Raw genomic sequence first — 25,158 nt, 5'->3', positions numbered from 1 at the left:
AGTGCCACAGAGCAGTCCACCCATCTGCATGAGCCAACTGTGTAATTAGCATTCTGGTGGACCCCTCACAGACTGCCAAACAATAAATATGTAAATACAAACGTAACAAGAACCTTTTTGCCATGCCCTTTTCATAGTGCAGCATCAGTCAAAGTATTTTCTTAGAAATTATTTTGCAATGTCAAACAAATAACACACCCATAGGTCTACATAACTACTACTCTATTTATGGTTAATTTAACTGACATAGTACCTGTATGGCCATTACTAGTTAACATAATAATGCACATATTTTGTGTGCCTACCTTTCGTTTCGTACTGTATGTATTGTATTTTTCATTGCACGGGCGTTCGTCAATTATAGAGATTTGGAAGGATGTTTTGAAGAATTATATTAAAATGTACAGACATGCACGGTCATATTATACATCACTCAAAAAAACCGTTAATTGATGTAGAGTCGTCTCAAGCAGAAGCCCCAAAGTTGCTCTGCTCTTGCAAAAAAGAAGATTCAGTGTGCCTTTGGTTACCTAGTAACCCGCGCCTCCATTGGCGCTCCCGAGTACCCAGCAGTGTCCGCGCGGCGCGCCCCCGATAGCTCGTGTAGAGACCTCACGAGCAGGCAAGGCAAGGCAAGAACATCAAACGTTGGGAACAGTACTCCTTAGGAGAAGAACGCAGAAAAATGGAAATGTGAATGGAGTGTCAATAATGAAGCATCTTTTTCGCTGCAACCGACCAAGCGAATTGCATCCACAGTAGTATAAAATGAAATCTGACAGAAGTGCTTAGGATTACAACTAGTAAAAAGACTTCTTTTGAAACAAAATACCAGGAATGGATTTGATAGTTCGGCGAAACAGGTGAGACGTATTTTTGTGGTCTTTTGAGAGATGAAAGCTACTGTTCTAGAGTGTAGTGGTCAGTATGTCGGCCCGGTGGTGATATGAGTTAACTCCGTGTCCGTTAGAGATTCATCTGGTTATCTGCAGTGCATTGTTGTGTTACGCACTAAATTAAAACCATTTCTACCTCCGGTAGCGTCAATAGAAAATAAATGATGCAGCTAGGCTGTTCTAATTGTTGATAACGGTTAAATGCTCGTTGCATGTGCATCTTACGGTTTTACAACATAAATGTGCGAGCAGCTTAGAGATAACTAAACCCTTCTGCTCGAAGTTAAATGGCAGGGTCGCATGATGCGCTCCATTTCAACCATGTGCCGGTTAAACTACAGTACATATTATTCCAGTTGGAGGAGAAATGATACAGCCTCGCTACCAAGAGGAAGAAAGAGCACTTGTTACTTGAAACGGATTACATGTACGTTACATTTCTCATCGTTGTCCGTTGAAAAACCATACCGGTCCATAAAGTCTGTCTTGGTGATGTGTGTTTCAACTGTGAAATTCTGTATTGCAACCGATAACGGACTATCTGCACTTGAAACTTGCGTGTCTTCGTCGTTTTACCGCTAAGATAGGCTGTTTGTTCACTCCTCCATGTAATACTGTTATCTGTTCTTATGTAGTGTTTGGGGGCGAAAGAACGGAATAGATCGCAGTCTTTATAGTTAGGCAGTTATGGCTGGCTGTCAAAATCATCACTGATATTCGCATTTGCTGAAATGCCGGCTACATCTGTTTCCTACAAGACATAATCAAAATTATTAAAATCTGGTACATTGGCCAGACTTGACTGCATCGATGGTAGTCTATCGGCTATATTAGACCTACACATACTGAACTAAGGAGCCTAAAACTGGAAAATGTAATGCAAGGTTGTGGAAAAAATAGAGGAGTTCAGAGGAATAAGCTGCAACAAAACAGGTTTTGCGTAAAATATTTTTAAAAGGCTACTCTGTTTTTTTCTTCCAGTGCCAGTCCCATATTGTTGCGTTAATTTCAAGAGGCGCCGCTGTTTTTTTTTTTTAACCAAATATCATCCGGAAAGAGCAAATAATTAAGGGAAAGACCGCAATTACACATAAAGGAGAAAATAAGAGAAAAAATGTAAGCCTCTGAGTTGTCATGGTGATTTTGTGAATAAGCAATTGTTTGGCAGTAAGCGAAAGCTATTGGTGAAAGGAATTCCCCATGACAGTCTATGTTCCTCTGGACTTTGTTGCCATTCCCCTGCGATGGAATCATTCGCTTAGAGACGTATCGTTTGAAAACATTACCACAATTGTAGACATTTCCTTCTCACTAGCAGTGGAACCCTAGAAGTTTGTCATTTGAGCCACCGGTGTATTGGGTTGCTAAATTTGGCCTTTTTAATAGATTGCCATTCATGGCACCTTTTCTTGTCAATTCAATGAACACATTTATGTGGTGTGGCATTTAGCATCTTGTGAAGGATTATGCACGGTGGTGCCTCTGAAGTTCCTCTCTTACCCTGTCTTTATTCGTATTCTGGGCTCGTAAACAGGTCTTTTGCAAGTCTCCTGCTGCTTTAAATCCGATCCCTGCTCACGTACTGAAACTCTTGTTATTTTCTTTTTTGAGTCGTACTCATATGGTAGACAGCAAATCAGTGATATGAGGATTTTGTTGTCAGCCTAATATTTCTCTGTTGAAACACAGTTGAATTCTTGCATAGAATCAGCTTCAACTGAATCAAATTCATTCGTTTTTTATTGAGTCCAGATTGTAGTGTAGTGCATCTTACACAGTCAGTTAGATCTTAACACAGGTGTCGCTAGTTCAGAAGCTATGCTGAAGAGAGCACTTTTGCCTACAACAGGTGAATCACAAGTTGTCATTTAGAATACAGTTATTTGTATGATGTTAGATCGAGTTAAAACAGGTCTGTCAAGATCTAGTCTGTCAAGGCTTCTTATGACCTTACATGGCTTCATATTGAAGATAGGCCTAGATAGTGTCCCAATAATGCTTCTCTCTGTCTGTGGCAAATAGGTTTTGTATTTTCAGTTGTAATTTCAGTTCAGAAATGGTAATCGGTGTTCTCCATTACAGTGTTTATATTAGATGTTTACTGAGAACAAACAAGTTTGTAATTTGAGATTCTCTCGTGTCCGTGTGTGTGTGTGTGTGTGTTGGTGTGTTGTAAGTAATGCTTTTTATTCTGTGTCATGTGCGTATTGATTTCCTGCAAATTCTGCAACCATACAAGTGTACATGAAGGATATTCCTCTTCCGGTGAGGTCAAATCAGCGTGGCGTGCCACCACTGCCACCTTTACTGACCTCTAGCACAAAAAAATCATTGGACATGTGCCATCTTCATTCTCAGGGCCATTTTGATGCAGCCTTCCCATCTTAGCTCAAAATGTCTGACAAATTATGTGTTGGCGTTTCAAATAAGGTGTGTAACTGGTCGTTGAGTGACGTAAAAAAAATCCAGAGCATTTTTCTAACATATTTTAATTACAGGTATCTCACTTTTCCCCCGGAGGTTAATTAAATTGCTGGTCTGCAACCAGACTCATAAGAAGTTTGCTCTAGGAGCATGTTGGGATGTCACTGTAGTTTGCCGCATGAGAGATGTGAAGCAGGTGCTCTCCCCTGTCTTTCCTCTGTCAAAGAACTTGATCTGAAAGCAATTCTTTGTCTATTTCCTGCTCTTTCTCTTTCTCTCTCTCTCTCTCTCTCTCTCTCTCTCTCTCTCAAGCTCAAGCTCAATCTATCTCTCACTGTCTCTCTTTTTCTCGAACTCTGCTTTGTGCTTTTATCCTTCACATATCAAATGAAAGGTTGTATATTAATCCCTCTTAACTTGAAGGCACTATCACTGAGCTCGTTACTTCAGAGATCTTGTCTCCGAAGACGTGTTTTTTGTGTGTTTTTTTTGCATGTAAAATGCAGACGCAGACAGACAGAAAGACAGACCCTTATGCACATAAGAGAGACAGTCGCCAAAGGAAGAATATCTATACATTTGATTAGACCATTCCTGTTAATGCAAAGTACAAGGCTAAGACTGCTGCTCATTGTCTGTCTTTGAACATTGCCTTCTGTGGTCTCCTGAGACTTACTGTCAATTGAAAAGGTCAACAAGGCTAAGACCTGACTTAACATGGATCAAATTGAATGTGTGCATGGCAAAGATCTTGTACTAAATATCAAAGCAGCTTTAGCTGTTCTTCTAAGTTGGCAAAAAAAGGGTACATGGGTTTACAGTTCATGAACCACATAATTTGTGCATGAGGTAAGGATGCTGTAGATGGAGAGGCTGGAGATTCCAGGCAGGGAAATATAATTTGTTGAGGGTAGGACCTAAATGTCTGTTTTATAGCCCTTGTATGGCTTGTGTGATGCCACAAGAAAGCAACAGGAATGGAATCTAAATTTCCCTTGACAGCATTTCCCCGACCTTGTCTGAAAAGATCTCTTATACTCACGTTAAGTCCCCCTAAGCTTTTCACTTCCCAAAAGGACAAGGCAGTCATTGTCCCCCACACCCCTGTATGTCCCCTCCCCAAAGAGGCGTGAGGATGCCACTATCTTTTATTTGGTGTTTGCCTCTGAATGGCAGCTCTTCTCCATTCTACTCTTATTTAAACTCATATTAACATTTCTTTGGCAGAAAGGAGATGTTTTTCATTCTGTACCAAGAGAAATGGCATTTTCATAGGATTTAGGGAAAAAGTGCAGGATTCAAGCCCTCTGCAAGGGAAAAAAAAAAAAATCGAAGCCCATTTTCAATAATCACTTTTTCATATGCACATGCATTTGCGCAGAGCAAGGACAGAATCATTACAGGAATTTCAATCTATAAGTTGTTGCCACTTAAAATGTAAATGACCCCAAGTGCTTAGGATATTTTCGTCTGTCTGTACAATGTGCCCAGTGTCTCACAGCGCTGATAAGGCAAAAACGGCTCGAATCTTTTAAACACAAGTCAAATCAGCGTGGGTCACTTAATGCCAAGGGAATGTGCCTATAATCCCATCATCTATGGCAATGTATATTGCATAGTTGAGTAATGACTAGGCAACATCTATGCTCGTCTGGCCCAGATGGAGCACATTAGTAGTATTGTAAAACATATCCCCTAAACGTCAATACTGGTTTAATTTAAAAAGTGAAGGCCCAGGAACAGAGTCACTCCCGAGTCATGTCCATATGGCTAATGTTCATTGACTGATGCATATGCAGTTCAGCCGAGGTTCAGCCATTTGAGATCAAATGACAATTATATCTGGATGATGGGAAGTAGGAGGACTGGCTTGCCACTGCTCTAAATAGAACTGCTTGTCTGCTAATGGCATTCTGTTTCAAATGGGTGTCCTCCCATTCATTTTGAGCAGTGCAGGGTGAGGCACCTTGGGTTAATTTTTGTAATGCTGTGCCATTAGCTGACTGGTGGCTTTGGGAGTACAGGTGAATATACGTGATGTAGTGTCCTGAAAAAAAAATCACAATTCTGCAGAGGAAGCCAACGCAATACCGTGCTCTCACAGAGTTTGCTCTCTGGTGTATTTACACTGATTGTTATTCTGTGTGAAGTTCATACCTCTGCAGAAGACAGGAGCTTAAATCAAGGACAGAGCATGTTGTACCGTGGCAGCCCACTGCTATTTTGGACTGTTCTGCGCCTACAGAAGAGGGATGTATTTTTATAAATGCATCACTGTGTGTGTGTGTGTGTGTGTGTGTGTGTGTGCACGGAGCTGAGGACCTGGCGGAGGAGTTTAGGTCTTGTGGTGCGTGCGGCTATAAGGTACATTACACAACATTAGTTCACCTTCACTGGGAAGCCCACATGTACTCCTCACCTTAACATGGGGCAGCCTTAGTTATGTGTGCCTTGCACGGCATCCTGGCTGCCACGTTTCTTGGTGAAGTATATTGTGTATACAACAAAAATAACCTGGAAGCTTCCTTGAAAAATGAGTGTCTGGTACAGTATAACCCGCAATCTCACCTCTGCTCATGACATTCATTCATCACTCCGCAACACGTAGCCCGTGTCCTCCACCACGGCGGCAGGTTTGGACAAGTGCATTTCCATCTCTGGACATATGCACTGGCTGGTAACAATTCAGTGACCTACTCCAAAGTTCACAGCACTTACTGTATGCATCGTGGCCTTTTAAGTCAACGTGTGCTTCTTCTATAAAATAATAATACGAATTTTATCATATTAAATAGTCCATGATATGAAGTTTCATTGTAAAGAGCTTTTCATCAAAGGTTATTCTATTAATTACCCACCGTTTAGGTTGAAAAATGGCATTCCCTTGTACAGGAGGATAGTTTCTGGATAAATTAGCCAGGATGAGGCCCGGTGACTGAACCCAGGGGCTATCAGAGATCCCAAGGGCCAGGCTTTTAAGAAGCTTAGTGAAAGCTTGCAGTATGAAGACATGACATACAGCCCTGTAAATGGGGTGCATTTGAGTGCCTTCCATCAACCTATATGTGGGTCACAATCATCAAAAGCTTAATCCTATTCATGTTATTCGTTCTTCCCATTCATTTACTTTGTGAAATGAGTCTTTAGGGACTGCACATATTGTTCACACACCAGTAGAGCTGCTGCCGAGAGAGAGAGAGGAAATAGTAGGACTTTTCATACTTATGAAGATAGGGAAATCATTATGGGATGTCTGAAATGCTTATTGCCTTTTGCATTTCTTTTCCTCTCTCCTTATCTCTACATGATGGTGTGTATGTGTGTATTTGTCTGTGTCAAATCTTTTATGGGTGGGAATTACCACAGAAGCGACAATAGGATGCTATCACGATATCTGGGCAGCGATGCGATTCTTTACATTTTATGATACAGCAAGTATTGTGATTTGATTCTGCGATACATTGTGATTAATTTCTCGCATATATTACGTTTCGTATATTGTTTCGTATATAAGTCTATGCAGCAATCTTTGCGCAGTAAATTTGTTTTCGACTCTGACTTCCTTTCCAATTTTTCGCTGTGATGCAAGAGAAGAGCGAGGTCTTGTGCCATCTAATGAACTTTAGAAACAATGTTATCAAAGTAGACATATGTACCAAGTTAATATTGCGATATTTGGCTCCTGCATCAATATAATATTTTCCAGAAAAATATTGCGATCCTCTACTGTCTACCAATGTGTGCTGCTTGTGAGTGTGTGTGTGTGTGTGTGTGTGTGTGTGTGTGTTCTCGAATATCTGTGTATTACGCATCAACAGTGCATGTTCCGGTTTACCCTAAGTAGAAAGTTTTAGAGAATCCCACTGAATTAAAACGCATAGATAGCACAAGGGAGACAATTAAAAGCTGACACACTGTATTTGCTTTCTTTTCCCGGCTGTCAGACTTTATTCACTCTGGAGTTGAGCTGCAAAGACCTCTGGTAGTGTTAAAAAATGAACAGGCGAAAGCCACAGAGTCTCGTCAAGACACGAGTACAAAAGAAGCGGGTCAAGATGGTGTGACACGTAAAGCCATGTGAAATGGAAGGACGCATGTCAAATTGAACACCGGTGTCACGGTCAGGGGGTTAACCTCGTAATACAGGCAGATTGCAGATTGAAATATTTTAAATCTCAGATAACACACGCTGGCTGTGATGAAGGGAAATAAAATGACTGCGGTAATGCAGCAGATTAATGAACTCTCATGCTGGCCAGCTCCTGAAAGCATGGACACACACACACACACACACACAAACTATGCACACCAACATGCAACCAACAATGCAAAATTATTGTCTTTAAAGCTACACAGCTGTGCTTGAAAGCATATATTAATAAAACCAGACCTGACTTTCACTGATTTTGTAGCATGTCAGAGTTGAAAAATAACATCACGCTTGACTTGTGCTGTATGATATCTCAGGTGCATGAGCATCGTGCACTAAACCCTTTAAATAGTTTTGCATCTCCTCAGGCAGGTTGGTCTTTGGAGTGATGTCGGCATGAATAAAGCTTTCAGCTTTGACGCAGCCTATCACGCCTTTCAGCGGCAAGCTTCTTTTATGTGTTTTGCACCTGAAGATATTTTTTAAGCCATTACCAGGATTTGACTCAGAAAAGGAGATCTAGAAAAACGCTGTGAGATAGGTACTGATGCTGCAGATTGGGAAGAGGTAGGACGAGAAGAATCTTGTTTTGGACTATTCCAGATTCTGTAGCTCACGTTCCTACGGAAACATAGCTCCAACTTAGTGTTGAATGAATGACTGTGAAAAAATATTTGATGGTATAAGATGTTTGAAGGCCATAAATACATGTGCCATTATGACTCATCCTGGTCCTATGGGATGATTTCCGAAGGCGGAAACACTCAGGCGTTTTATGGTGTAGTTTATAAATAATCACTCGGTCTATCAAAGTCACGATTGTATTGTATTGGTAGTAACATTTATCTGCAACTGATGTGTATTTTTAGCTCAGGCCAGGTTGGCAGAGCTTCACATTACCCTTTGAAGGTACTGATACACCTTCATCAAGCTTACAGGCCATCTGTGCCATATTCTTCCCGAAAATTAACCACCCTCGACAATTAAACTATTCCCAAATGACAACATTATCATGCATTTTAATGGGAACTTTAAGCAAAAAGTGCAGGTTCCAGGAAATTAATCAGATATTAATCTTAACATTTACTCAGAAAGGAAATGAAAGGAGGGAAACTTGGACGGATATGTTCTTTTTTTAACTCCACTAGGTCTTTGTTTGTTTGTTTGGGTTTTTTGCTTAGGGATAAGGATTTAAGACAAAAAAAAACCGATATTTTCAGTCGAAAACCAACTCATTGGAACATTGATGGTTTTATCCCACCTGCTTCTGCCTGCAGGATTGTATAGGTGCTGTATTGACAGTAAGAAATGTGCCATGGTGTTGTTAAAACTGCCCTGCTGCAGTACCTTCTAAATTGCCTGTGCTTCAGTTACTGCTAGAGGTAACTTGTATTTTCTGATCAAACTTTGAAATCTCTCCGTACTGGCTGGTCTGAATCAGTTATAGTCTTGGAGATCAAGGAGCTTTCCACAGCACCCACAGTGTGTTCTGGCAGACATTATAGGCATGTATATTGTATAATGTTATATGCTATATAATTGCTATTTGTACCTTGCTCAAACACGTCAATGTCTAGATTGGGTGTTCAGGTTTTTATTGAAATTGTTATAGAGAATAATATGGAGTCACAAACTGAACTTCCCACCTCTCATTTCATTTTGACATCAAGATAAGGTTATTCAGAGCTGAATCGGTATTTCAGCTGAACAGAGTTATTCTGGACATTGTCTCCCTGGTGATGCTAAACTATATCTCTGATTAGGTTTGGTCTCAATTATGGTCTGGAAACTCTCTCAACTGGGAAGAGTTGGGCTTGTCAGAAGGTTAAGGAGGTATCATTTTGGTGATGGCATAGAATCAGTGCTGCGTTTGATGGCCAGTGATAGCTACAGGACTGCCCTGAAAGAATCTAGCATCAATGCCACAATTAAAATTCATCAAAGCTCATATGGATGTAGTGAAAACTTGCACACTAGCCTTTCTTTCTTAGGGGAAAGGAGTAATTGCTCCTCTCCCTGTTGGATTCTGTACATTTAATTTATTTACCAGCAGATTTGATTTACCTGGTGTAACTTAAAATGTAAAACTCACAAGTCATTCCGTGTGTGTAAGGTGAAAATTCAAGTTGGCTCTACACTCATTAGCAGGACCCGCAACTCAAATGAATCCCTTTGAACGGCACCCAGACCCTAATGAATGTAGTCATGTGGTCTGGAAACACAAGGCTTTAAAATTGCAACGGCCTTGGCAAAAGTTTAAAGTTGTCAATCTTAAAGGCAAATAATGTTAGACATTACTGTGATCATTTCCTCCAGGCAACTAGCAGCTGGAACTGTAGCTTTTGCCAAAGCAATATTGTCTTAATGTGAGAATCCGCTCGTGTCGTCTCATTAGAACGTAATAACATAAACCATACCAGAACATCACTGTGACATGAATCGGTCTAAACCGATTGTATGGTAAAACCATATCGACACTGATGGCTCCATCTCACTACAAAAACATTTTCTGGTAGAAACTCAAAAAATGCATTTGCATAAAGCAGTTTAGCTTTGTTTGTAATTGACAGGCTCTTTTGTTTCCCTTTTGTATTACAGCATAAATGTGTAACAACTTGACTAATTCTGAAGAAATGGATGGCTTTGATGTATAACATCAGCCAGTAGTGAGTACTACCAATATTGTTGGTGCAACTCCAAGAAAAAGAAGAATGAGCTAAATCCTTAAAAATGTTGTACAATATTTGTGAATGTGTATAACTGTACAACTAAACAAAACACAAAATAAAAGTACCCATGATTAAGTATTATATTTTTGGAGGCACAGTACAACGATGACCTTTATCATATGACATGTTACTGTAGCTGTTGTACGGTTTGCTAAATGTACCTTGTCTGACACCTTCTGTCAGTAGCCATGGCCTTTTCAGATAATTGCGACGTGCTAGTGTCAAATTATGCAACATAGCATTCCAACAACAGCCAAGCTTTACCTTACCCAAATGTAGAAAATGACGATTGGTAGCAGTCTTGCAGAGGACCATTACAGATATTTTAAAGAATCTCTTCAAAGTACTTGATTAATTATAGAACCATTTCCTCAACACATTGAATTATCTGACCATTCCTCAGAATATGCCGGGTGTCTCGTGCCTAATGGTTTTGTAGATGGTAGAGTACAACTTTATGCACTCTTAGCATTGCCTGGTATTTTCACATTACTTAACAGTGTTACTGATGCAGCCTTACCCCAATATTCAGGTTATTACAAAAATAGCAGCATGACCCTCCCCAAGACGTTCGCCATGATGAATGGGTGGTTGCGGGTCAGTGTGACAGTATGACAGTGTGACAGTATGACAGGGTGACAGTGGCTCGGGTGAAGGGAGAGCCGTGAATGGAGTCGTAAATGGAAAGTCCCAGGTTTCTGGCAGTTGGGGAGGAAATCTGGTATCACAGAGTGGGGTGGATTTGGTCATTTAAATTCATAGTTTGGATAGATGGTTGATTTGAGTGGGGGGTTCCGTGTTAGCAAGATTAGCATAGAACAGTAGAAATATAACTTCTTATTTAATAACTGGCTCTAATACGAAAGAATATTGTATAAGCAGAAATCAAAACTGACCTATAGAACCTATAATTTGGACCTATAATTTGAGGAACAGTTGGAAACATGTAAAGGACAAATATAAAATCGCTAGCATATGTTAAAACACGGCCAAACATTGATATGATACATAATGGATTTGAATGAATTCTAAATGACAGAGACTGTCGAACAATAGGAGGCGGTCCATCATTCGGCCAAATCTCCTCAGTGCGCTGGGCACACTACAGAGAGCCATCTGTTAAGCTGAGCAAAAGCACAGGTGTTAAAAGGCATAATGGCTGTGGGCAGTTCACCTCAGGACTGAAGAGTAAAATATCGGGGTAGAGATAGTACGGTGAAGGCGAGGGACGGAGAGAGGATCAGAGAAGATAAGAGTGAGAGAAGGAAGAGGTGAGAGGGAAAGTGAACAAGGCTCAAATGGGGGAGGCAGGAGATATGTAAGCCAGAGTAAGCCTTTTAGATGAGCGCACATTCACTGATAAAAAAAGGCTCTGAAAGAGGAAGCCGCAGTTAGATGGCTGCACCCTTGGCCTTGGATGGTCTGTACTCTTTAATGTTCTTATGTGGTGTCAGTACTGCTCAGCTTGTGTTCTTTAATGTTCTTATGTGGTGTCAGTACTTCAGTACTGCCCAGTTTGTGTTCTTTAATGTTCTTATGTGGTGTCAGTACTGCTCAGCTTGTGTTCTTTAATGTTCTTATGTGGTGTCAGTACTTCAGTACTGCCCAGTTTGTGTTCTTTAATGTTCTTATGTGGTGTCAGTACTTCAGTACTGCTCAGTTTGTGTTCTTTAATGTTCTTATGTGGTGTCAGTACTTCAGTACTGCTCAGTTTGTGTTCTTTAATGTTCTTATGTGGTGTCAGTACTGCCCAGTTTGTGTTCTTTAATGTTCTTATGTGGTGTCAGTACTGCCCAGCGCCTGCAACTTTGGCAAGTGGAACCCATCTGTGTCATAGATATTTCACTGACACTTAATCACAGTCTTCACCTTGCCCTTGTTTGCTCTTTGCGTGGTCCCATCTCTCTCTCTCACACACATACACACACACACACACACACACACACACACACACACACACACACACACACACATACAAACATAAACACACACAACAGCTGCAAAATAGGTTTGTAGTTAGAAGCTAGAAATCATAAATACTTCTGTAAGATCACAACTGTATATGTGCCGTTTTCAGTATTTGGTCTATATTCTAATGTATCACATTTTATAATTCTATGCTTGATATGACAAAGATATTTTCAGCAAAGGAAATCACATTTTTTACTAGAATCATGGAAATAGTCAGGTCTCTTATGCTATCTTGTCTTTATGATACCATCTGGAAAGCATTGCATATTTTGATTTATATTTCATAAATTAATGAATGATAAAGGAATGGTGCATCGGTTCAGCAGGATGAATTACAGTCTAATCTGGGCTCCTGCTCTGGCTAGATGTAATATCTTGAGTCGCTTTGAAATATGCCTGACTGTAATAATGCGCTGGATGAATAGTGGAGCTGGATGAAATACCCAGTCCTAGTGTGTCTCGCGGCCAAAGCTGGGTGACAGGTCTGCTCAGTGGGTCAATTGTTCAGATATGCAAGAAATTCTCCTTTATGTGCGCCGACGACTTGTTGCCCTGTGGTGGATACTTGTTCCCCCAGGTTTCTTCCTTTAATATGCCTTGGATTTGATTCAAAGGAAATCACGATAAGTATGTAATATGTGAATAAAATTGACCTAATAAGCCGCATCCCTGCCTTTGTTGCTGGCGGAGTCTTTTGAAACAGGAAGTGGAGAGGCATGAATAGTGAGCGCTATCACAAAAGATGTAGGAAATGTGACATATTTCCCGGGGGAGTGTTGTGCTTTGTCTCTCAGTGGCCCACTTTCTTCATGCCTGTGCTGGGTTGTCTGAAAAGCGATGAAAGCCTCAACTCAGGGGACGAACTTGTAGACTTCTATTTATGAAAACCACAGAGACTCCACTAATTAAGCTTGGTGACCTTGAGTTGGAACAAAGTCATATTTTAGAATTCTTTAAGTAATTGAGACAGGTTGTGCCATGTGGCTGAGTGGATTTGGCTTTGCAGAATGGACGAATAACTCACCTTTGTCTAACAGAATATACAACCTTGGCAGACTATATGAGACATAGTGTAAAGGCATGAGTCATAGAGAGCGTGAGTGTAATCCTATCCTACCAGATCTCACTCAAGACCAGTCTTACACTGCAAACACAGAAGAGAAGACCAAGGACAGTGGCACATTTTCCCAATCCCTTGTAGACACTGAAAGTTAAGACAAGCAATGCTGCAGTAAAACAAAGCCCATCCCATTTATCTGGGAAGCCCACACAACCCCTGTTCCAGATTTACAGCCTTGGATGCCCAGTGGTACCAAATCTTCTGGCAGCAGTTGCCAGGAATATTGATAGGGCTGTGGTTAAAGGGAATACTCTGGAGGCTGATGCACAGGTACGACTTACTGAAAAATACCATAGTCCATTTGGAATATTTCCCTTTAACAAATTACATATTACATAGAAGGCCTATGAATTATGGATCACATTGTTGCGTAAAGCTTTCAATAATTGAAGGCATTTTTCATGTCTGATCCATTTTGTTGAATAAGTGTTGCATCTCTGGATTGTTACGCTAATGCGGCCCTTTGATGCATTATCCTGTGGAGACAGCCAGAGAGAGAGAGAAAGAGGAGGCTAGAACGGAAAAGAGAGAAGTGGAAAAAATGAAAGGAAAAAAAAAAAACAAGTGGGAGTGGCAATCAATGGCATGATGTTGCAATGAGGAACTTTTTTTGTATTTATGTTTATTTCTTTTTCCCTCCCTATGCACCGTGCAGCTTTTTGGAGCAATGGATGCTGAGCTGCACTGGAAATGCAGTCCCTATCAATTTACCTCAGCATTTTCATCTTTCACATCTCATAAAACATGCAGCAGACAGCGCGCACACACACACACACACACACACACACACACACACACACACACACGTAGCGTATTGTTTGTGCTGGCTTGTGTCTTTATGTACCGCGGGGATAAATAGCTGTAATATGTGTCATGTCATTTGACATTGATGACTCTGCCCATGCAATGCAACTGCAGGAGGCAGAACAACCAGTCCTGGAGGCTGCATTAAGATGTGGTCACTTAATGTGCTACCAGCAGTACATGGGAGAAAAGGTCTGGAGTTGTATTGAGAAAGTAGACAGCTTCTCCCTTTAATAAAACTAGCATGTGGCTGCCTTGTGTGTTGTGGGCCATTGACACAGCTCTTTGTACATGATTGTGCTGTATCCTGATGGAATAGAACGCCAAGAGAGTATTTTCAGTCCTGTTGTGAGAACGATCCAATCATTGAAATGGTTTGTTTGTGTGTGTGTGTGTGTGTGTGTGTGTGTGTGTGTGTGTGTGTGTGTGTGTGTGTGTGTGTTTGTTTATGTGGTAATGCTCATCTTTTTGTCCATCTGTCCTTCTGTCTGTTTGAGTGGATTATGCGAAATGATATTTATCTGACTCCTCGCCTTATGAATATTAAGAGCTGACACAATGGAACCTTAGGCAAAACCTGTTATTTGTTTTTTGAAGTTTGACCAATTATTTTTTTTTTTTTTTTAGTGGGCGGGGGTGGGTGGGGTGAACTGCAAGTTATTATTCTCACATTCTTAATCTCTTGCATAAATACTGTAACTCAGATCTCCATTCTTCTTTTCTTATTGTAATTTGTTATCTAATATCTTGATAACAAAACTAAAGCAGGTGCTGTGTCTGAAGCGGTTCTGGATGTTTTTTTGTGTGTGCAAATATCCTGGGCAATTAATGATCAAGGCTATTCTCATGTGTCAGTGGCACAGGGTGGTACGATCCTATTGGATTAAGGATGATTTGTGTATTCAGACAAGCATACAAGAGTGATATTGCCCTGACACCCTCCGCACTTCTGTCAAGCAAATTACATCATTCCTCGTTGCAACTTTAGGACATAGAAGTTTTCTAAAAATCTGTACTGTTCAAAAAGCTCTGTTGTCGCAAACAGTTAACTCAGCAGTTGGTAGAATGTATCAACTGGGGTTTACGAGGCTGAATCCATACTGAGCCGTAGTCCACATTAATGTTGAAGGAAACTCTCAAAGCCAATTACACTCAGGGGAATCCAGTGCTTTGGGATATGAGAGAATGGACTCGGCTGCTTCCGTATCTCTGCCTCTCTGCCTCTATTGCTTCTATGGAAAAGAGGATTACTCTAAACTGCCTCTCCATCCTCTGTTCTCTGGCCGTGTGGAGCATTTAATCACATATCATGGCCGTAACTGTCGTGGCAGTAATCGCCGCTTCTCATTTCTTATACGGCACGGTAAAGTGTCCTTGGGTGTGCCACAGCAGATTGAAAATGCACACCTGTAACATGGCAGCCTCAGGGCGGTGCAAAGTCACACGTGTTTGTGTTTGTGAAGCAAACTGTGTGTGTGTGTGTGTGCGCGTCTGTGTGTTTGTATGGGGGATGTTGTGTGTATGGAGTTGTTTACTCAGTGCACAGTTTGTTCAGCTCTACAGAGACGGATAAGATAGCCACCAATCCCGTGGCGTCCCTCTGTGTGACCTTGACTGACCATGGCAGGAAGACCAGAGTCTGCTCGGTTGCCCAAGTAGTTTTGTGATCATTACAGTGTGTGTGTGTGTGTGTGTGTGTCTGTCTCTCTGTGTGTGTGTGTGTGTGTGTGTGTGTGTGTGTGTCTGTACGTGCAGGCGTGTGAATAACGACCTGCAGAAGACACTCCTAAGCGCTGTAGCCAAAACTCTGGAGTCAGCACTAATACCAGGGCAGACTCTCCTCTCCTCCTCTCTCTCCCTCTCTATATCCTACTCTCTCTGTCTCTCTCCTCCTCTCTCTCTCTCTCTCTGTCTCTCTCTCCACCTCTCTCTCTGTCTCTCTCTCACTCTTTCTATCCCTCTCTATCTCCCACTCTCTCTCTCTCCCTCTCTCTCTGTCTCTCTCTCCACCTCTCTCTCTCCCTCTTTCTATCCCTCTCTATATCCCACTCTCTTTGTCTCTCTCCACCTCTCTCTCTCTCCCTCTCTCTCTGTCTCTCTCTCCCTCTTTCTATCCCTCTCTATCTCCCACTCTCTCTCTCTCCACCTCTCCCTCTCTCTCTGTCTCTCTCTCCACCTCTCTCTCCCTCTTTCTATCCCTCTCTATCTCCCACTCCCTCTCTATCTCCCACTCTCTCTCTCTCTCTCCATCTCTCTTTCTGTCTCTGATCGCATGTGCAGAGTGGGTAGGCAGAGCAGGTGAGTGATGATGCGCCGATTGACCAAGATCATCTTCAATGCCACCGTTCCCCTCAGAAGATTTATTCAAATAGTTGGACTTCCAGAAATCTTCCTTGTCTGTACAGCGTGTCCGAGGTCAACCCACACCACTGGCGTTCACGTCTTCATACAGCAGTGACTACCTTGTTTTGTGGCTTTGCCCTATTGGTGGAAAAAATAGCAGGGTGTCTGAACTTGAACATGTTAGGACTTGATCAAGTGCAGTGTTTCTGAGTAGATGTTACCTTAGAGATCTTTAGAGATTCCAGACAGTTAAAGATGAAAAGGTGCTGTAGATTTTCTTTAGAATACACTTTTAGAGGCAACAAAAACTGCAAAGGTGCCCTCAAATTATGAAGTATGGATTCAGTATATTGGTAATATATATTTATTTATTCTTTTTTAGTCAAATTTAGCCGTTTTTGTATTCGCTTTCAGTTCTTTTTAAGCAGGAATAAAATTGGAATGTAAAGGTGACAGGCTATATTGCAGCTCAGGGAGGATGAGGCTACAGATTCTAAAGTGCTTATGGGAGGACGGAGGCACAGGGATCAGGGCCTGTGTGCAGCATTGGACATTTTAATGAGTCTGACTCCTCTTGCTTTTTGGGGAAATGTTTCCCAGACTGTCTGTGTGTTTTTATTACCTTAGAATCAATAAATTACTAGATGAGGAAAGTTTCTTGAACAGTAGTGCTATGAAAAGTCATATACAAAGAAATAAAAATGGGTCAAGTATGGCTATAGTAAATATACATTCCACGATCTTTTTAGACAGTGATTGGCATGAATTATTTAAGGTAAATTAAGGTGTTGTAGCAGACTCAAACTAAAGACTAAAATTATATGGTAATACATGCTGTCTATAGTAATATTATATGGTAATACATGCTGTCTATAGTAATATTATATGGTAATACATGCTGTCTATAGTAATATTATATGGTAATACATGCTGTCTATAGTAATATTATATGGTAATACATGCTGTCTATAGTAATATAAGTCCGCGGAAAATGCAAACCCTGGAAAAAACAAATCTGTAACACTTTTTGTGTTAAAAGAAATGTTAAAACTGATCCCGTCCATTCAGTCTACATGAGTATTATATCTATTTCATTTTTTAGTTGGAACAGAGTTTTAATCTTTTGAAGATTATTGTCTAGCTACTGGCCAATAAGAACTATCAGACCTGAACTTCAGATTGTAAACATGCTGGCTACATCAGTCTATATGCTAATGCTAAGCACATGCTAAGCAACAGATTAGACTGGCACAGAAATAGGCCCCTATGCCCCCTTCTGTAAGCTAGCAGCACCTGTGGTGCACTGTACAGACAAAATGTTTTGCAGTACTTACAGCGGAAGGCTGCGGTTTTGAAATATGCCTACAGGAAAACTTCAAAACCTAAGTTAGGCAACCGTACCAGCATTCAGTACAATATTACGTCAGCTGTGTGGTTTGATTTAAAGCTGGTCGAGAATTTAAAAGCTCATGGTGTGGTCCAAGAAGCAAATACAGTAATTCTGTAGCCGTCAAGTTGAATCTCAATAATGTTAAGTTAAGTATCTGGCACAATCGCCATTGGCTTTAAACAAATCTTGCTCTCCTACTAGCATCTTCTTATTCTCTCTCTCTCTCTCTCTCTCTCTCTCTCTCTCTCTCTCTTTCTCTTTCTCTTTTTCTCCTTCTCACTACAATAGTAGAAATTTCATGGTGCATCAGCCTGTCATGCTGCATCATTACAAGCAAGTGAACTCCAAATTAAGGGGCTACGCAGTGTTACCATGTCATCAGAAATTCACTGCACAACTTGCATCATCTCCAAATCAGCTCATTTCACCAATTTAAATTATTTGAAATGTGGACTTATGAAACTGGACGTCTGCTATTGTGTGCTTTTATCCACACACAGACAAGAATGGAGTTAATGCTCACGGGCTGTGGGGCCTCCCTGACTTGCATGGGAACGAGGGGGGAGAAGACTTAAGGGAGAAACGACCTGGGATGCATTACCTAATAGATTTGGCACAACTGTGGAGCTCAGGGCCATCTGATAAAGCTGGGTTACAGTACTCTAATCAATCACTAAGACCTCAAGCCAATTTAGGCAGAAGCTTGACATCCAAGATAGGCTTTCAGACGGGATTAGAACAGCTGAATAAGGAGTCAACACATCTGCCAGCGTGAGCAGAAGAGCGGCACCGGGCTCACCAGCCCTCGTCCTCGGGCGGAGAAGCTGCCGTTTGGCCCTCCTCCTGTTTGATAGGAGGCCGACTCGTTCTCCGCCCCCTCCCCAAGTCGTTTGCCTCGGAAGCCGATGAGTGCCGCCCCCACCCCCCCTTCTGTGACGCCGCTGTATGTGTAATGAGATATTTTATAGTTTTCACTCTGTGTCATTTGGGATCTCTCTGGAGGGTGAGGGAAGGGCCATGACATGATTGCCAGTGAGTTTGTGCCTTCGCGCCGTCTCAGGCTGTGTCGTGGAGTATGGTGCCACAAGGGTCCATGCAAGAAAAAAAAAAAGGCCAAGACAAAAAGAAAAAAAAATTGTTTCCAGACTGCTGAGCACTGGATGAACTGTAGGAAAGGCTGTTGTTGTGAGCTTGCAAACCCTATCCTGGCACCAGAAGCTACTCTGACCAGCCTGTTACCCTTTAGCCATTTGAATCTTAGACCGACTGCAGGGTGTATTAATTTCAAACAAACATCCTCTAGAGCACTGAAAAATAGAACCGCAGTCTCCCCTAAGCCCGGCAGATCAAACCAGAGAACGGCCAATGCATCTGATAATGTCGAAATAAGGTGTTGGTTCAGCTGTGATGATTGATATCAGTCCAATAATCCCCTTCAATCTCCGCTAAATCCACTGGCTAACAGTGCTGATGGAGGCTTTCGCTAGTCAACACATTTGAAAATCAGAACAGCGTTTAGCTTTTTTTTTTTCTCACTCCTTTTTTTTTAAGCTACAGGACTTTTAGTAAATGTTTGACAAGCTATTATTCTAAAAGTACCATAAGTATGTTGATGACAAAAACTCTCGAGGTAGTTCAGTGGAAATCTACTATGATTACTATGACATATGGCTGAATACCAATGGAAGTTCTTGCCAGTAATGAAAGATATATAGCCTCGTGTTCACAATGGCTCTGGTGAGTCCTAGTTGTGCATATATAAACACACACTATACTATACTATTTTTGTATGAGTGGCCGCTGGCTTTTTACACTTGTGTCTCTGACGCAAGCTCTAAAACACAGAGTGATGCTCTGATGAATCATTAACACACTGCACGGGGAAATTGTTATATTTGTTCCCTGTGGTTACAAAATGGAAGCACGCTCAAAACCAAGTTCATCACCGCAACTAATGTCTCTGAAAACGGCAGCAGTGTATTGCAGCTTCAGTTGAATGCTTTGAGTACAGTATTGTAATTATCTTCTCTGCCTCACCCACATTAAAAGGACATTTCTCCAGTCCTCATAATGGGCTATGGCCCCAGTCCTGAAAGCAGAGGTCTGTTGTTCGCTCACTGGTGGCAAAGTTAATTATAAGCAGATAGACAGCCTTGCATGTCGACTGTCCATCATCATTGCGAGGGCTCATCTCACTCAGTACTCTTTCATTATGTATTGAGCAGGTTAGAGAGAACGCTTAATGTGGAGTCGAATGTTTCCTGCAGCTTTTCCTCTCCCGACTGTAGTTATGGAGGAGCTATCACAAATGCCTCAGCACAGAGTCTTGGATTCCGGCATGTCGCACACAGCACATTGACACTTCAAATTTCTTTTCATTCGCCACTTGCCTCTTTGCAAGTGTAATCCATTTGCATGTAAATGGGTATGTTATCCTGCTATGCTTTTGGCATTTTTTTTTATGTTCTCCCTTTTCCTTGAAAAGGGTACACAATGCCGTGGTAGTAATGTCTCATAATATTATAATTTCGCCGAAAATTCCATTTCAAAGAGCCTTATTAGTCTCTTGTTTGCATTCAGTGGGTTTTATCATCAAACACAAGAGTGCTCGCAGACCACTGCAGTGCTAATCATTTTATGCGTTGCATGTTATTTTTTGTGTGATCTTGAGTGCTGTTTTACTGTCTCTCTTGCCTTCCGAGTGGCCTCTCATTTTTGGCAACAAGACTACATGTACAGAGCAGAATGTACAGAACACGCGCGGCCGGGTACAGGCCCGATTTCATATAACGCTGTTCTTGTGACATTTCGGCGTGAAGCCGTGTGTATCATCACTGTGGGCTGTGCCAGCCGGAATTAAGCAGCATCGCCAGGCTCAAACGTGGAATATTTTTTCGTTAGCATATTAATGTAGTCATGGTAGGTCGGCCGCAAATGCCAAGACACATCATGCTATTAATAGCGCTCTAATTTTCCAGTTAACATCTGGGTCATGGCTCTGTATTTTTTTTCTTTTTTCAAGCTGGAATTATTCAAATATGCGGGAGTGGAATCCTGTTCATATGTTTTTTAAGGAGCCCTTTCACACTGACTGGGAAAGGTCACTTTGCCATATTTGAGCTGTGACTCTGTGGTAACCTGCAATGAATTAGCCCCTGAACAGACTACAACATTCAGCCTCGCAAATCTTCTTTTTTTTTTTTATATATAACTGATAACGCACCATTGCTTAATTTCTTAATAGGCCTGACATTACTGAGACCTACAATTTACTTTAATCTAATGATGATGCTGCAGTCTCTAAAAAAAAAATTTTTTTACTGTCAAATGGGCAGGATGTGCGGTGAAAGGATATAAACATCATAACAATAGCAGGATGAAAGGATGAAAGCTCTGAACCACTTGAGTCAGACTTGCTTTGAAATTCGAGATTGCCATGTTTCATCCTCTAAGCTATCACCACTTCAAAGGGCCCAGGTCACTTGACTCTCCTGAAAACAATTTGTTTGTGTTTATTTGCCTCCGCAAGGGAGAACACCGTGTCACAGTGACAGGCAAACTTGTAAATGTGTGGAGGGGAACATGGCGGAGTCAGATTGATTGCATTTCGTGTCATTGTGCTGTTTGTGCAGAATGGTTGGGCTAGCTATGAGCCAGGCACGCCGCAGACCCAAAGCAGATATGTCACAGCAGCACATTCGGAGATTCATTTCTCTTATTTCCTTTTTCTTGAGTGGTACCGCAGAGCATCACGTCCCAGGGAGTGAACACCTCATGGCATCATAATGAAGTAGTTTCCAAGCGACCATTAATTACAACTGAGAGATCCCACATTGTAGACACCAAAATGAACATTACTCCCAGAGAAGAACTGGGCAGGTGTGTATATATGGTGTTTATTTGGGCCAAGGGTATGCTGCTTCCCCTGGGCCTTGAACATCACATTCAGCAGTTACTAGGTTTATCATCCATTAGAATAGGAGGGCCAGTGATGCAAGCTTGATTAATTAGAGTAAGGATGCTTTACCGTGGGTTTAGGCACTGTAAGTGGCTTACTCTCTAAGAGTGCAATAGTATCTGTTTATTGTGTGTTATATATATAGCAGTGAGTACTGGTGGAGTAATATGATTGGACAAGAAGCACTCTGTGACTGCTGATGTGTAGTATAAAAGCACTGGAACAATTTGCTGCTAGTACCGCTTGGTTTCACGGTGCTAACTTGCAGCAAGTGGAGCGGAAGGATTGACAAAAATCTAGAACTGTTGTAGCAGATGACCTTTTTGATAAATAGTGCTTTTCTTTTACCCAATAAAAGCTTCTATAAAACCATTCACACTCAAGCTAATGAGGTTGTACTGACTATCAGCACAGCTATGATCATCTTCAATGCTCATCTTGGGTCCTCTTGACCTACAAAATGAGGCGTGATAGTATAACAGCACTTCCTTTTGAGAACGAGAACTTTCGAGTACTGCTTAATCCAAGGTCTTTCATTTGACATGTAGGGAAAATACACAGAGTGAATGATGTTAGCTTTGAAGGTAGGTCAGATATGTCATAAAAAAATAAGGTTATTGAGTAAATAAACAATCTGCAAAGCTTTCAAGTGTGAACATATGATAGGATTAGAGTGAGTCTGCAGTCACCCTTGTGGTTTTTGAGAAGGTCCCCAGGGTTAAATTGAGTGATTAGCTTCTTTGAATATTCTACCCGAAATTGTCTTGTGGGAGGCTGCCTGCTGTGGATCAATAGAGGCATTAGTATGATGAGCTGTGAGGGGAAGGTTTCATGTAGCATAAGTAAGCTACACAATCCCCCTTTACAGTTGGTGCATTTCAACACCTCTCATTTGCACATGCTAACACAGCACAGTATGTTGACAAGATGCTAGTTTACCACAGAGCAGATAAAGTGGTGTTAAAGGTGGTGTCTTAATCAGTGGGTTTTCTTGTCTCTGCCTCAAATCTCATTTTTAACTCATCTGTTCTCTGCTTTGTTCGAGGAAAATTTCTATTTCTGTATCACATTAGCCTCTGTACATGCAAATTAATTTCCCCCCTTTCTGCTGTGAAAGTTTGCATGAAATTATGTGAACCGAGCTTTGCTCTTCTTCAGCAGAAAGGAAAATGCATAAATGTACACAAATGAGTTTGTGTTCATTTTTGTAGTGAATGAGCCTCAAACCTTGCCCAAGGCTCAACTGTATTTATTTTATTTTTTTTAATTTGTAAGTGTTTTTGTACAAATTCTACAAATATTTAAAGATCATCAAAGTTCTGCCCTTCTCAATCTCATACATGAATGAAAGGCATATCCCCAGGAGACATAAGCTTCAGATGGTACCACTGCATGCTTCTCTGATCTACTATTCTTTTAACTGTCATACACAGCTGATGGAAATGTATTAAGAAGCAGCCAATTGATCTCATGTGAATTTCAAGTTCTTCTTCCTCTCAGGTACAAAAAAAAAGAAAAGAAATAAAAACTCTCGTCCTTGTGAAGACAGCAACAATTTGTACAACGCAGTAACATGCAAGGGTAGAGGTGGACTGTAGCGCCATTCTTCACTGTCTCCATTAAACATCCTGAAAAGAAGTTGGGGTTGTGATTACAGCTCCATAGACTGCGCAGTTCTTTTTGTCCTTGATATGGTGCCAAAGCTGGAGAGAAATAATGACTGCATAGGCAGTTTCCGGGGCCTGCCGAGCATCCCCTGCCAGGATTATTTGGAAATAGGAGGGCAGAAGGGGGTTGGGGTGGGGTGGGGGGGCTATTCTGACATTTCGTGAATGTTTTGGGTGGAACATGCCAATCTCTTTGATTAAATATGGTGCAGCGCTGTTCGTCATGCCCAGCAGCCCGCTCAGCTGCCATGCTTCAGGGAGTAGCGCTATATTCTGTGAACCCCGTTCATTACAAATTCCTCAACTGAGTCTGAATGTATTTCCATGTTTGAAATAAATATTTGGCATTGTCATGACGCATCCCATGGTTCCTTGGGTTTGTGGACATTTGCCATACGCTGAATGTTACAAACATGCTCTGCAGCAGACTGCGATTGCATATTCACACTCGGTGCAGCCAGATCGTTTTTTTTTTATTTAGCTTGTGCACGGTAGAAAAGACACTCTCTCAAGAAACGAAACCATGAGTTAAGCTCAGATAAAAGATGCAATTCAGATCATACCACAGTGCAGTACAGTGTACTTGAAGGGGGAAAAATGATTAAATTAAATAAATAGGATCATCCAGCTATAATCCAGGGGAATATAAAGACACGTTCTGAGGTCTAGCTCTCTCCTTTCTCGCCTTACAACAGCCTCTGCCCAGGCCTGCAGTATCGCTCTCTAGTGCTGCCTATCCATTTGCATCAATGTCAAGCTGCTGAATGGCAGGTGTTGGTGCCAGACTCATAGTTACGTCTGTCCGGGCTGGTTTTAGTCTGAAAGCTTGACAAAGCACCATAATGGCAGCCAAAGCTGACATGGAGAAACTGGCTTTTGACACGTTATTATCTGTCAATAACGAAGAGCTGTCACTCGATAGGCAAATGTGTGTCTTGGAGGTTACACAGCTCGGTGGATTCACACACTGCGCTCGCGGGACTGTGGATTTACACACTGCGGTCGCGGGACTGTCTCGCAGAGCCTGTTTGATGCAGGCCAGGGGAAACTTGATAGATTGCAGGGGATGTTCAAAGGGGGGGGGGGATATATAACGTGTGAGAGCCTCTGTGTGTAAGAGGTGATCAGAGTCAGAGAAACTCACAGAGAGCTCTTGTCACCGTTCGTTCGCCGACACAAGGCCTATAACTCTCAGTAAGCTCAGGGCATGAGAGTTTGGCTTTGAGGTATGACCCTTGTCACAACTTCATAGCGGTGATTCCAGGAGTGCTGGAGGAGGTCAGCGCTGATCTGCGGTCAGTCCGTTTGCCCCCCCGCACGTACTCATCCGACACAGCAGACAAAGCGTTCTTGACCGTTACGGCAGCAGCCCCTCCTGGGTGAGTGAACCAGAAGCTCCCAGTTCCATTCATCAGCTCACAGGGACCAGGGCGAAGGAGAAACATCTAACGGCATGTACGCTCCAGAGTGCAGTCCCGCATTAGCCACTAATAACCCCTCTTAGAGTCAGCAGTGTGTCTCTCCTCTGTATTTATTACTGGCTGCAAGGCCAAGGAGATGAGACGATCAATATTTCGGGCGATGGGAGAGATTGTGCAATTGCATTTTTTGCCCCTCCCGTATAGGGAAGGCCTCCTTACAAGAGCGGATGCCGCCCACACTCATCTACATGGAGCATGAGAGCACACACACACACACACACACAC

At 41.8% G+C, this 25,158-nt stretch overlaps 1 protein-coding gene across 2 annotated transcripts in view; it reads left to right on the top strand.

Moving 5' to 3' along the window:
• Positions 1 to 582: 582 nt before the first annotated feature.
• Positions 583 to 25,158, top strand: part of nlgn3a (neuroligin 3a) — a 125,099-nt gene continuing 100,523 nt past the window's right edge. For both annotated transcript variants that reach the window (XM_031557988.2, XM_031557987.2), the window contains exon 1: positions 583 to 863. The gene's annotated coding sequence lies outside the window, so the exon portion shown is untranslated. The remainder of the gene's footprint in view (positions 864 to 25,158) is intronic.

The sequence above is a fragment of the Clupea harengus genome, chromosome 20 (genome assembly GCF_900700415.2).
Source record: "Clupea harengus chromosome 20, Ch_v2.0.2, whole genome shotgun sequence".
Taxonomy (NCBI): Eukaryota; Metazoa; Chordata; class Actinopteri; order Clupeiformes; family Clupeidae; genus Clupea; species Clupea harengus.
Note: the sequence above shows the minus strand (reverse complement) of the source record. Positions and strands in the feature narration are given on the sequence as shown.